The sequence below is a fragment of the Octopus bimaculoides genome, chromosome 26, assembly GCF_046866305.1.
Source record: "Octopus bimaculoides isolate indiv1 chromosome 26, ASM4686630v1, whole genome shotgun sequence".
NCBI lineage: Eukaryota > Metazoa > Mollusca > Cephalopoda > Octopoda > Octopodidae > Octopus > Octopus bimaculoides.
Window position 1 is genome coordinate 24600108 of NC_142953.1, and position 12305 is coordinate 24612412.

Genomic DNA, 12305 nt, shown 5'->3' on the forward strand with positions numbered 1-12305 from the left:
AATAAAGGACGCAGGTACAAATAGCATAGTAAGAAACCCATATACACACACACAAAACACGCAGACAAGTGCACACACATACACACACACAGATACAGACGTAAAAGCCTGCGCAGATGAGGATACTCACCGTCGAAAGACAGTATGGACTAAGCAGAATAGGAGGAGACATGTAGGATGAAGAGTCGCTGAAGAGGTCACAGGGTGTGCGACGAAAGTTTCAGACAAAGGACACTAGAATAAGAACAATAATAAAGCTGAAGTGAAGAACGAATATAAACCGTGCGTGTGTTTATTAGCCAAAAAAAGAAAAAGACCGTCCCGAAATGAGATTATGCCTATAAATGTATTTGTGTGTGTGTATAAAATCGATTTTTTTCCACAGCTTTTCGCGGTTGTTTGGCGTACATGATGGTTTTTTTAGCCGTAAAAACTAAGGAAATCGGACTTTCAAGTAAAAAGTTTTCTACAGTGTAACTTTGCAAAAATGTGAAAAATTGATTTTCAAAGTTTTCCGCAATTTTCTTGGGAATCAGAGGCCCCAAGGTAGTGCCAAAATATTTGTCTGAAATGCCACAACATGACGGTCCTTTTGATACCAAAATTATAAAAATAGGACGTTCCTGTAAAAACTTTTTTCGTGTACAACTTTTGCCTTTTTTTTGCAAAAAGTGGGGTGGCCCCTTCAGTTTTATCGATTTCTATTCTAGAAGAGGGTATTCCTAGGCAACGGTGAGGCTGCAGTAACCTACCTGGGTAAATCTGCCATTTAATAAAAAAAAATTCATCAAAATCGGATAAAAAATGCGGAAAGGCATAAAAAACATACACATACACACAGACATTTTGAGTTTTATAGATATAGATTATTATCTTTTTTATTATTTCAATTTAATTTTTTGTATATTCGTATATTTTTATATTTATTTATATTTTAAAAACATTCTCTATATTTTGTTAAGATTATTTTAACTCTTTTCATTTTTAATTTGTTTTAATTGAATTTAATTCAAAATTATATTCGGCCTTCAATATGATATAATTTTAAATAACTCTACTTGATTGTATTTCATTTTAACCTCACATTTCTCCTATCTTTGTTTAATATCCAAGCTCACCAAAGCTTCCTGCTCATTTTTCTTTCGTTTTCTCATACAATTCCGTCTCTATACGTAATAACCAAGTATTAAAGATCCAAGTCGACCATGTAAGTTGCCTATATCAAATTTCGACAAAATATTTGAGGCGTATCTGACCTGTAAACAATGGAAATATTTTAAGTTTGTGATGACCCCATTACAACGTTAACAAAAACCAACTAAACAAACAGTAAACTGCTGTTTCTCAACGTCTTCCTCTCTTTTCTACCTCTTCCTCATGCTGAAGAAACGTAAGTTGATATAAAAAGAAAGGTGAACACATTCTCACACATCGTTCAGAGATAATTATTGCTGTATCTGAGCAGAAGAGGACCAAAGTTTTCAGTCACCAACGTACTTTTCTCTTTACCTGCCATTAAGGTAACTTATTTAACTTATATATACTTTTACATATCCCTGTGTCTTTTACTTATAGATGGTGTGTTGTTCTTTTTTTTTTCTAAAGGAAAACCTGTAACCTCGCAGTATTTATTGATCAGAGATACATAATTTCAACGCTACAATAATGTGGGTGAACATGCATTTATATAAACAGAAACACATGTAAATATGCTATGCATATGTGAACACATACCCATATATCCATAGAGAAGATTGGTTTAGAACCCAGAAAACTGAAGAAAGCTACAAATGAGATAAGCAAAACAACTGAAACCTGATGGAAATGTTTATGTCTGTTCAGATAATGTTGATGGAAACTTTTCCCAAGTGAAGACTCGGTGCCACATTCGGACGGCCGAGGTACGAAACGCTTGCGATCTTGAAATACATGCTGGCAGTGCGGAAAGGCTTCCGACTTCCCTGTTAGAGTTAAAAGAAAGGATCGCAATCCCTTTGAATTGTCCCTCCATTTTCTGTATCAGTCAAAATATTTATGGTGTTTATTTCACCTATATGTATGTACGTATGTATGTATGTATGTATGTACGTATATACATATATTTATGTATGTGTGACGAAGCTCCATGCTCGAAACATTATATACCGACTCTTTTTCTTTTTTTTTTGCTCACCTTTTCTGAGCGTCAAGCTAATACATATACGAGAATGTGCACATTCTTTTTTGACTTCTGTTGTTTTGTCATTTGTAATTACTATTTTCTGGGGGGGGGGGGACATTTGTCTATATATAATTCGGAAGCTAAATAAAACCTCCTAGAGATATATATGCATGGATGGCTGTGTGGTTACGATGTTTGCTCCGCAGCAACGTAGTTTAGCGTTCACTCCCACAGTACAGTATCGGAGAGAACTCACTTTTAGGGCCGTCTTGTCAGTGAATTTTGTAGGCAGCCACAACGCAGACACATATCGTGCAATACATTGAAGCAAAAATCCTGATGGTTTATTATTTTGTAGTTATTTTAATAAGGATTTATTTCAATATCAGATTCATTTATTTGTTTTCTAATTTTCTATTTGTTCATTATTTTACATTATTTGTTCATTATTTTCTTCTCTCCCTCCTCCTCCTCCATTGTCTGCCTTCACAATGGCAACCTATTACACAAGATGTAGGTCGTAGCTTTCAACCAATGTGGGTTACTTTATTTTTCATATTTGTTCACGCCGTCTTTTATTTTGTTAGTTACGTCTACATTCATTCACACGTTATATTCACTCACAATACATTTAAAAATCCGACTTCACTTTTCACTTCTCTCACTAAAAATAGAACCCGCCAACAATGATGAGGTTTGTTTTGTTCCGTTTTAGTAAAACTTAAACTTTCTACTTCAGACTCTACTGTTGTTTGTTTTTCCCCCTTATTTTCCCTCCATATTGTCCTGTTTCAGTGATTCTTCCCTTAGCTTCCAACTGTAACTTCGTGTCTTCTGCTTTTTCTGGTCGTTATTTTTAAGCAATTCTTCTCACCACAAATCCATATTCCGTTCGAATTTCTCGCGTGATAATCTTGGTCTCCTCTTTGTGGTCTAAATTCGAGATGTTTCTCCTGTCATTGAAGGATTCTACGTCTGTTTGACACGAGATATATATTTGGAAAAACCAAACCTCTCTTTTTACGTTTATAATCTCTGCTTCACTCTCCCCCTCACTTTCTTTTCACTCACACACACACACACACATGTGTGTGTGTGTGTGTGCGTGTGTGTGTGTACACAGCAGTCAAAACATTCAGTAGAAGTTACATATATTATTATTTAAAGCAATTTGATTCGACCCCATGCAACTCATCAGCTTAGTACAGAAACGTAGCCCATCGTGCTTAGGAAGCCGAATGGAGAGGTGCAAGATGGCTACAGGAAACCGGGCGCTGTTATTGATCAAGGCGAGTCCCACGGTGTTATTAGAGGTGAAATTGCAATTCCAGCAACACGAAATCCGCCAAGGAAAAAGGTCCCGATCAGAATTTTTTAGACGATGTGCAAGGACAAGAATCTGGTGGCGTCTCACTGAGTAGATGGTCTTCTAAGGGATCTTGTGCGTGCGCATGTGTGTGTGTGTGTGTGTGAATACCAACTGTAAAAGTACGTGTATGTGTGTGTTGAGGCATATACGTGTGTATCTGCTGTGTGTGTGCGTGTGTGTGTGTGTGTGTGGAGGGAGGGAATGCAAGCACGTGTAAGCTGGCGTGTGGGTGAGATCTGATGGCATTAGCTCGCTGGTGCGTATGTAGGTGTTTGCTAGAGTTTGTGTACATATGGTTGCGAGCGCGTATCAGCCATGAATGAGTATTTGCCTACGTGTATAGTTGGGTATATGTATTAGCTGTGTATATCAGCTGTGTTTGTATTTGTGTGTGTGTGTGTGTGTGTGTGTGTGTGTGTGTGTGTGTGTGTGTGTGTGTGTGTGTGTGTGTGTGTGTGTTAAGAGTCTATCGTGTGGGCGTGTGTGCGCAAACGTTTTTGGGATGCATGTATGTGTGCGTGCATATGAATGTTTGGTGAACCTGTGCTGTACGCTGGAAGAAACTTCCTTTTTAAATGGAGGGTTGAACGAAATTATCTTTCTTTTTCTGGTCCTCTTCGGATGTGGGGTTGTGGTTAGGGAGTCTTTCATATATGGTAACTTCTCGGAAAATCCACAACTCACTAATGCGTTATTGTCAGGTGGGATGGCCCTACTGAAGATCTCTCTGTTGGCCGAAAGTTCAGAGATTCTTCTGCTAACGTTTGGAAGTAAGTTTCTAATTACAGCGTAGGGTTTCAGTGATTAGAACTTTTGTGGATGTTCACATTTTACTCATTGGGCTCCTTGTAAGTGTAGTGCTTGCATGTTTCCAGGTCTAGAGTTACGTATAAGAAGAAGACCGAGGTCAATTTAGTAGTAGCTATTACGAACAGACGGAATTCTTTGAAGATCTTTATCGCAAACTTGTTCATAGTGTGGTTGCTCTCATGGCTTGAGGTTGCCAGGCTGTTGGCACTGTAAAGGGTAGACTTTGAAGGCGGGGGCCATGTGCGTTTCTTGGCAAGAAAATAACCCGACGAGGTCGGTGATCTCATTTATGAAACAAATACTTGCCCACGCGCAAAACTCCTCACACACACTGTCACCAGAAGAAAACCAGCATAACTATATACTATGACATAAATATTGCGTTGAAGTTCAGATTGGGACACTTTCTTGACAGGTTTGGTGGCACTTGAATTTCAGTTCGATATCTAGTAACGCATTGACCAAAAGTAGCCCACTTTCCTGTAGCCAATTTGGGCTTCCTCCACCTCTTCAATCGTCCGCCTAAAACTGATCAGCTAGGTTCTTTTTATAAGGAGACTACAAAATTTTAAGTTGCAGGGGACTGATCGAACTCCTTTACATAATAATAATAATAATAATAATAATAATAATAATAATAATAATAATAATAATAACAATAATAATAAGAAGAAAAAGAAGATAATCGTCACTAAGTGTGACTAATGGTGCCGACGCACCTACATCGCTAGAAATAAGAGTTAAAATACTCTTAATGCTGTAGGGAGAGAGCAGATGTATATATGCTGGCAGGTAACCAATAGACGTTTAGTTTCCTCTATTCCGAAGACATGGTCAGTGAAGACTACTCGAACGGCACATGTTCGTCACTAATTCCGCCTGTCGGCTTATATGTATTTATCATAAATATTTATGAATGATTTAGCGGAATGCTAATGCGTATACAAAAAAAATTAATATAAACATCAATAAAATAATGCTGCTGAAACAGCTGTTGTAAACCTTTAAAATCCATTCGTTTTCTTCTTGTTATATATAACAGGGTCTTGCAATTAAATTGAGACACTTTTTACGATACATAAAACTAGTTATAAATACTAAAGTAATGGTAGTAGATAAATATAATTTTAAAGTAACATTTATTGCTACAAAAACATTTATCATTCAGTACGGAAGCCCTTTTGGGCGACTACTACCTCGAAAGTGTTTTTTAAGCTGCTGCAACTTCCGGAAGGTTGAGATCTGGACTATTACTGAGACAGATGTCGACCCTCACAAAAAATGGAACCTTCTCCGAAAGGAAGGCCTGTATTGCATTTGACCCATGGCATGGTGCAGAATCCTGGATAAACAACACCACATTGTCACGCCCAAACTTCTTCTGCTCCAATCAAGATAACAGAGAGTTCTCCGGGATATCCAGATGCTCCTTCGTTTGTGCCGATCTTCAAGCCAAACTCAATGAAGTGTGAATTCATGACACTTAGATCACTCGCCACGGCTCCAAATACCATTAGGAGACAGGACTTTTAGTTTCAAATACAGCGGAGATGTCAGAAGGGTTTTATGCAATCACCCGAGAATTTCTGCGATTCCCCTCAGCGTCTGCATTGAACTTCTCGTCTACAAACACGAGCGATTTTCCTGCGCTTTAGTGCTTGATCAATGACAGAAGTTTGTGCATTTCTCGGTTCTGATTGCTTTGGCCATGGCTGTTAGGAGGTGACGGCGTCGTCGAACATAGATGGTCATGCCAAGGTTCCTGTTCACAGCTCTCGACACGGTGAAAATGAATATATTGCATTTCTTTGCGAGAGTTGTCATGGATGCGGATGGGTTGCCTTCAATCGAGCATTCGAGGCCAGCGAGAAACTTTGGATTGCGCTTGGAATCACTTTGAGTCTTGTGTTCTGTTCTATCAATCTTTCCCTCTTCTTTAAATTCTTGTTTACACACAATAAACTGTTGCTTTTTGAAGCTTCGTCAACTTAACAATTTCATTGCAATGTTCCAGGCGGGCACCAAAACAACAATGGCGGAATGATTCTGTTGTTCCATGATTTTCTGTTGTCGAATCAGTTCGCTATTTACTTGAGAAATAAAGAGGAGGATTAGATTTTCAATCAAGCAAGGTTTGGTCAAAATATGAAATGTTGAACCCTCTAACTCAACTGTTTAAAATTAGTTTCAATTAATCTGCAAGGCCCTGTATATATATATATATATATATATATATATATATATATATATATATATGTATGTATGTATGTATATAACAAGAGCACAAATGGATTTTAAAGGTTCACAACCACTGTTTCAGCAGCATTATTTTGTTGATGAATAGTTCGATTACTACGATTGCAACATGAAGCAAATCTGCTTTCGTCAGGTGAGTTTAAATTTAGGCAGGAGAAGACAATTCCGATCGACCCGTATTGCCAGAAACCGTTAGCGAGTGAGTACATGTGAAGAACTGGTTGCAATTGCGTGTATACATAGCTATGTATACACATAGATACCAACACTCCTCCAAACACATGAACATAATCAAAACCATATGCGTACACATATATCTATGTATACGTACATGCATACACACACACACATATGCATACATGTATACATACATACATATACATATACTATCAAATAACTAAGTGGATATTTGTACATATACACACAAGTCTTATACATCAAACAGTGATCTTTGTATCTATATCCATATTAGCATATATACCTATGTACATATACACACACTTACAAACATTTACATACGTACACATGCACATACACACACACACATACATACATAAGCACAAAAACAGGCATATATAAAGATACTTTTGTCTAATGTGGTAACAATCTTTTAATCTCTTTTTGATGAGATTCAAATGATTTGAACTTACACTCCGAAATCTTTACTGAGGTATAAGTCCACGAGGTAAAGAGTGGTTATAAAGGGAACGCAGGTGAGCAGACATTGAGGTAATGACGCAAATAAACAAATAAAGTTGTTTGGGTTTGATATCCAAAATATACATACAAGTATACATGTAAATAGTGAGAAAGCAAAAACCGAAAATATTCAGACAGTGAATATTCATGCATAAATATAACCGAGCAAACTTACACATAAAGACACATAAAATCAAAGGGGATGAGGTATAGTGATACAGTCCCAACAGTTGTTTCTGGGGGTTCGGAGTTACTTCATAATGCTGGCAGATGTAGTTCACAAAACTTTGCAACCAGTAATGGAAGCATATAAGCGTTGGGTAGACTCGGCCTCCGTCTTCAGAGTGTAGAGAATAAAATCTAGCATTTCAAATGAGAATTCAGGAGAATTTGGAGGTAGATTGGGTGAAAACGAAGGTAAACAGTAGTGAGTGGAGGGAAAAGTGTGTAGCTCGATATGGGTGTGGGGGAGTTGAAGCAAGGAAGGGCAAAAAGCAATGGAGGGGTGAGCGCTCAGGGTATTGAGAAGTAGTAGAAGTGGAGAGTTGGGAGATAAGAGTGAAGGGTGGGAGGGGCAGAATTTTCAAGGATGGTCGTTGTTGTTGATTTTGACAAGTTAGGGATGGTGCGGCTATAGAAGTAAATTGGAATAGTGAGAGAAGGGAGGCGCGAGTATTAAAAGGAAGGAAAGGGTCCAGTTATAGATGCTAGTAGGATGGTGAAGGATGAATTTGAAGAATGATGTTGGGTTGGCGGCGGAGGGATAGTAGTGCAGCATGAAGAAACGTATAAGAGTAAAGAGAGGGAGAGAGGGGGGGATAGGTTGTTGGCGAAGGCAGAGTAGTTCTTGTTGAAGAATAGGCTGGGAGAAGGTAAGGAAGAAAATTCAAAGTATGAGGATGGGAAGATTGTAAGAGGGGATGTGCTGGGTAAGAGGAATGAGCGAGCTGGCAGAAACGTTAGCACGCCGGGCGAAATGCTTAGCGGTATTTCGTCTGCCGCTACGTTCTGAGTTCAAATTCCGCCGAGGTCGACTTTGCCTTTCATCCTTTCTGAGTCGATTAAATAAGTACCAGTTACGCACTGGGGTCGATATGATCGACTTAATCCGTTTCTCCGTCCTTGTTTGTCCCCTCTGTGTGTAGCCCCTTGTGGGCAGTAAAGAAATAAGAGGAATGGGCAAGAGTAAAATTAAGAAGAAATATTTAGCGGAAACAACATAACACTCTACCCTATGTGTATCCATTGCAGACAGTTAAATTTCAACAGTTCTTCACATGTACTCACTCACTTTGACGATGTCTGGCAAACGGGTCGATCGGAATTTTCTTCACCGAACCAAATTTAAACTCGCCTGACGAAAGTGGATTTGTTTCATGTTGCAATCGTAGTAATCGAACTGTTCATCGATAAAATAATGCTGCTGAAACAGTGGTTGTGAACCTTTAAAATTAATTTGTGTTCTTTTAGGCAAATGCCATACCTGGAACCATCCGTATCTTAGATCTATTTCGTATTGCATCGTGAACTTCCATGTGTGTATCTATAAACACATGCACACAAACAAACACACACATACGTATGTGTGTGTGTATGTGTGTGTATATAAGTGCATATATTGAGATGTGTATATATTTGATGCGTCATCATATATGTGAAACTCGACTCTTTCCCGGCGTCCGCAATGTTAAAATACCAAGATAACTTTCTTTATTGGCCACACAGGGCTGAATATAGAGGGGACAAATACAATGTAGAGTTTTCCTTTTCGAAGGGAGGGGGCGACAACTAAACAAAATTTTTTTTTTTAAATTAGGGAGAACGATCAAAAGGGATCGAAATCGTTTGGGATAGACACACAAAAAGTCGAAATAATACAAAAAGTTCCAAAACAATGGGGAGGTTTATCCGTGAAAAGAAAAACCTACGAAAAGACCACGGTAACATCGGGCAAAAATGTCACATATCAACACAAGTGATACTTGAAAAAGTTGATGAGAGATTGACCAGAGAGGAAAGTGTTTGTCTCTAATCCTTTCAGACACGTCCACCAGATGCATTCTTTCGCCATAGCCACAGGTACGATGAAAATAGCTCTTTCATCCCGTTTGAAAGAAGGAGGCGCGACAATATTAACGATAGACTCAGCTGATAAATTGACTCGTTCCATACGTTGCTGCAGTCGTTCGACATAAGCCCACAGGTCGGAAATGGTTGGACACAGCACGAGTGCGTGCAGAACGGTCTCGTCACTCTGACCGCATCTCGGGCAGGTCGGCCCCGTGTTTCTCGAGCCGTGTCAGTAGAGCTTATCCCGAACGGGTAGCGCTTCTCGGTAGCACAGCTAGGCCAGTCGTCTTGAACAGGCAGGTCACGTATTCTTCGTCGACGCCCAGGTTCGCCCCGAGACCGTCGTCGTACCTCCCCTCCGCTGATCCCCTATAGAATGCTTTCGTTGTGATACAGTCGCTCAAGGTCGACCCGGGACGGCAGAGCTGCTGGAGAGCAACGCGACACTCGCGGTGCCATTCGCCTAGTCTAGGTCTCTTCTTGATCCACCGCTGCAGTTCGGTCATGGAGACGAGCTGCGGGAAAGCGCGTCGCACAAACGGCGACCACACCTATCCACCGTCGTCTAAGTAGAGACGGAGATGTTGCAGTTTCAGCGCATCATCAACTACGGTATGCCCAGCCCTCCGTTCAGCGGGTGTTGGCAGCAAACGGATCGCCTGACCATCGGAACGCTTCCTTTCCACAAGAAGCAGAAGAGGATGCGTTCCAGTTTGGTGATGGTAGGGTCGGGACAGGGTACGACCGTTAGGCGGTAGTTGATGACGGACGCGATGTACGCATTCGCCATCTTCACCCGACCTTTAAAGGACAGCTTCCTCTCGGCCCATTGCCGGGTGAGTGTGTCCACCCTACTCGTTATCTCGTCCCAGTTCTTCTCCGTTTGGAGGCCCGGACCGAACCAGAACTCGAGCAACTTGACCGGCCCGTCGGTCTTGCGTCCCTCTACTGAGGCGCTGCCGGACGGCATGGGCTTGCTTCTCCAGGTGCCGAGCCGCAAGCCCACTGACTTTTCCCTGTTGATTCCCGCTCCCGTCACCACTTCGTAATCTTTCAGAGTCTCGCCGACCAGCACCATGTACTCGTGGCTAGACACTATGACGGCGACGTCGTCTGCGTATGCGGACATGCTCGTCCCGCAACCCCACTTCTCGCGGGATACCCCTCAGCGTCGCCAGCTTCCGCTGTAGTGGCTCGAGAGTCAATACGTACAGAAGCGACGAGAGGGGGCATCCCTGACAGACCGAACGTGCAATGTGGAAAGGTCTTGACAGGTGCCCATTGACGCGAACTACCGAACGGATGCCTTTGTACAAAGCAGCCATTTAGCCGCGGAAGACAGGATCGAAACCAGCTGCTATGAGGACAGCCTCCAAGTATCGATGGTCTACCCTATCGAAAGCTTTCGATTGATCCAAATTCATCAGGTTCCTTAACTACCCTGTCTACGATGTAGCGCATCAGATGGAGGTTGTCATGGATGCTTCGGCCCGGCACGGTGCACGTTTGTGCCTTGTCGACCAGTTTCTCGATGACAAACGCCAACCTCTTGGCTAACACCTTGGCCAAAATTTTCAAGTCTGCATTGAACAGAGTGATGGGCCTAAAGTTTTCTATTACACCAACACTTGTTTGGATCTTTCTTCAGCAGCGTTACGGCTCCTCGGCACACAAAACCGGGAATGCTCCCGTTCTGCTGCCAGTTGCAGTACACCACTGCCAAGACCTCTCCAAACAAGTCTGGTATACAGTTGTAAAGCTCGTAGGGCAGACCATCCAAACCCGGCGATTTGTCCCCTCGAGCATCCTGCCATCGCGTCCCTCGCTTCTGCCTGCGTGATGGCACCTTCGCAGCACTCTGCCTCTCTTACTGATGTCGTGGCAGGCTGTGCAGGTCGGCACTGAAGTCCATCCTACGTTCTCGCTCGTCACTCGTCCCGAACAGTCGGGCAAAATGCTGCTGAAACCCCTCGCACATCTTGCCGGGCTCGAGCAATTCGCACCTCTGTTCATCTGCCAGAGGTCGAATAGTAGCTTTGTTGCCCCGTTTCGCCTCCACCACCCAGGCCTCTCGCGCGGCTCCAACGCCTTCGTTGCTTAGAGCACGCATCCTAGGTCTGACAACACACCCTTCGTGTTTGGCGTCGATGATGCTTCTTACCACCTCTTCTAACTTCTTAACTAGCTCACTATCTACTCTGTTTCTATCTATGGTTAGTGCTTTGCTATATCTAATCGCTTCCACTTTTACTGCTCTCTTGCGGGGGCAAACAGCCATTTGTTGTTGATAATGGCTCGAGTCAAAGCTCTCATTACTAGCGTGCTAATTCGGTCTCTGAAAACCTGTCTCGAAGGGAAAGACGCGTTCAGTTTCCAGTAACCGGGGCCCTGTCTATATGCCTTATCTAAGTCTAGCGTACACGTTACAAGTTTCTGATCCGTGTAGCTGACTATGGGGAATTGTGGACATCCTAAGCTATCCCTATCTACTGTCCTACACAGGATCTTATCTAGATACGATCACGACGACCCAATGCGGTTGCTCCATGTCCACGTTGGCATATTTGGGTGGTCGAAGGTAACAATGAAGAATGCGTCTCCAGAGGTAGAGACACAATGATTACTATCTGCCATCTGCTTCGAAAGGGTCTGAGCAGGTCTCTGAGGCATTTGCATCCCCGCCTATTTCTATCTTTCCCCACGTAGTCTATATGCGTGTCCAAGGTAGCATTCCAATCTCCCACTAAATGTAAAGGACGAGACGTTCCTAGGAATACTTCTAGACGTCGAAAGGAATCCGGCCGACCTGTTAAAGGCGGTGCATTGACTGATGGGGGTCGAAAATCACACCCATCGCTGCCGTCGACATCTAGGACAACCAGTCTACCCTCCGGGTCTACGAATATCGTCTTTTCTTCGAGCTCTAGACTCTTGCGAAAG

At 42.0% G+C, this 12305-nt stretch overlaps 1 long non-coding RNA gene across 1 annotated transcript in view; it reads left to right on the top strand.

Annotated features, from left to right (window-relative positions):
- Positions 1-1310: 1310 nt before the first annotated feature.
- LOC149130988 (uncharacterized) overlaps positions 1311-12305 on the top strand; it is a 17970-nt gene continuing 6975 nt past the window's right edge. The window contains exon 1 of the long non-coding RNA XR_016238480.1: positions 1311-1520. This is a non-coding gene — a long non-coding RNA (uncharacterized LOC149130988). The remainder of the gene's footprint in view (positions 1521-12305) is intronic.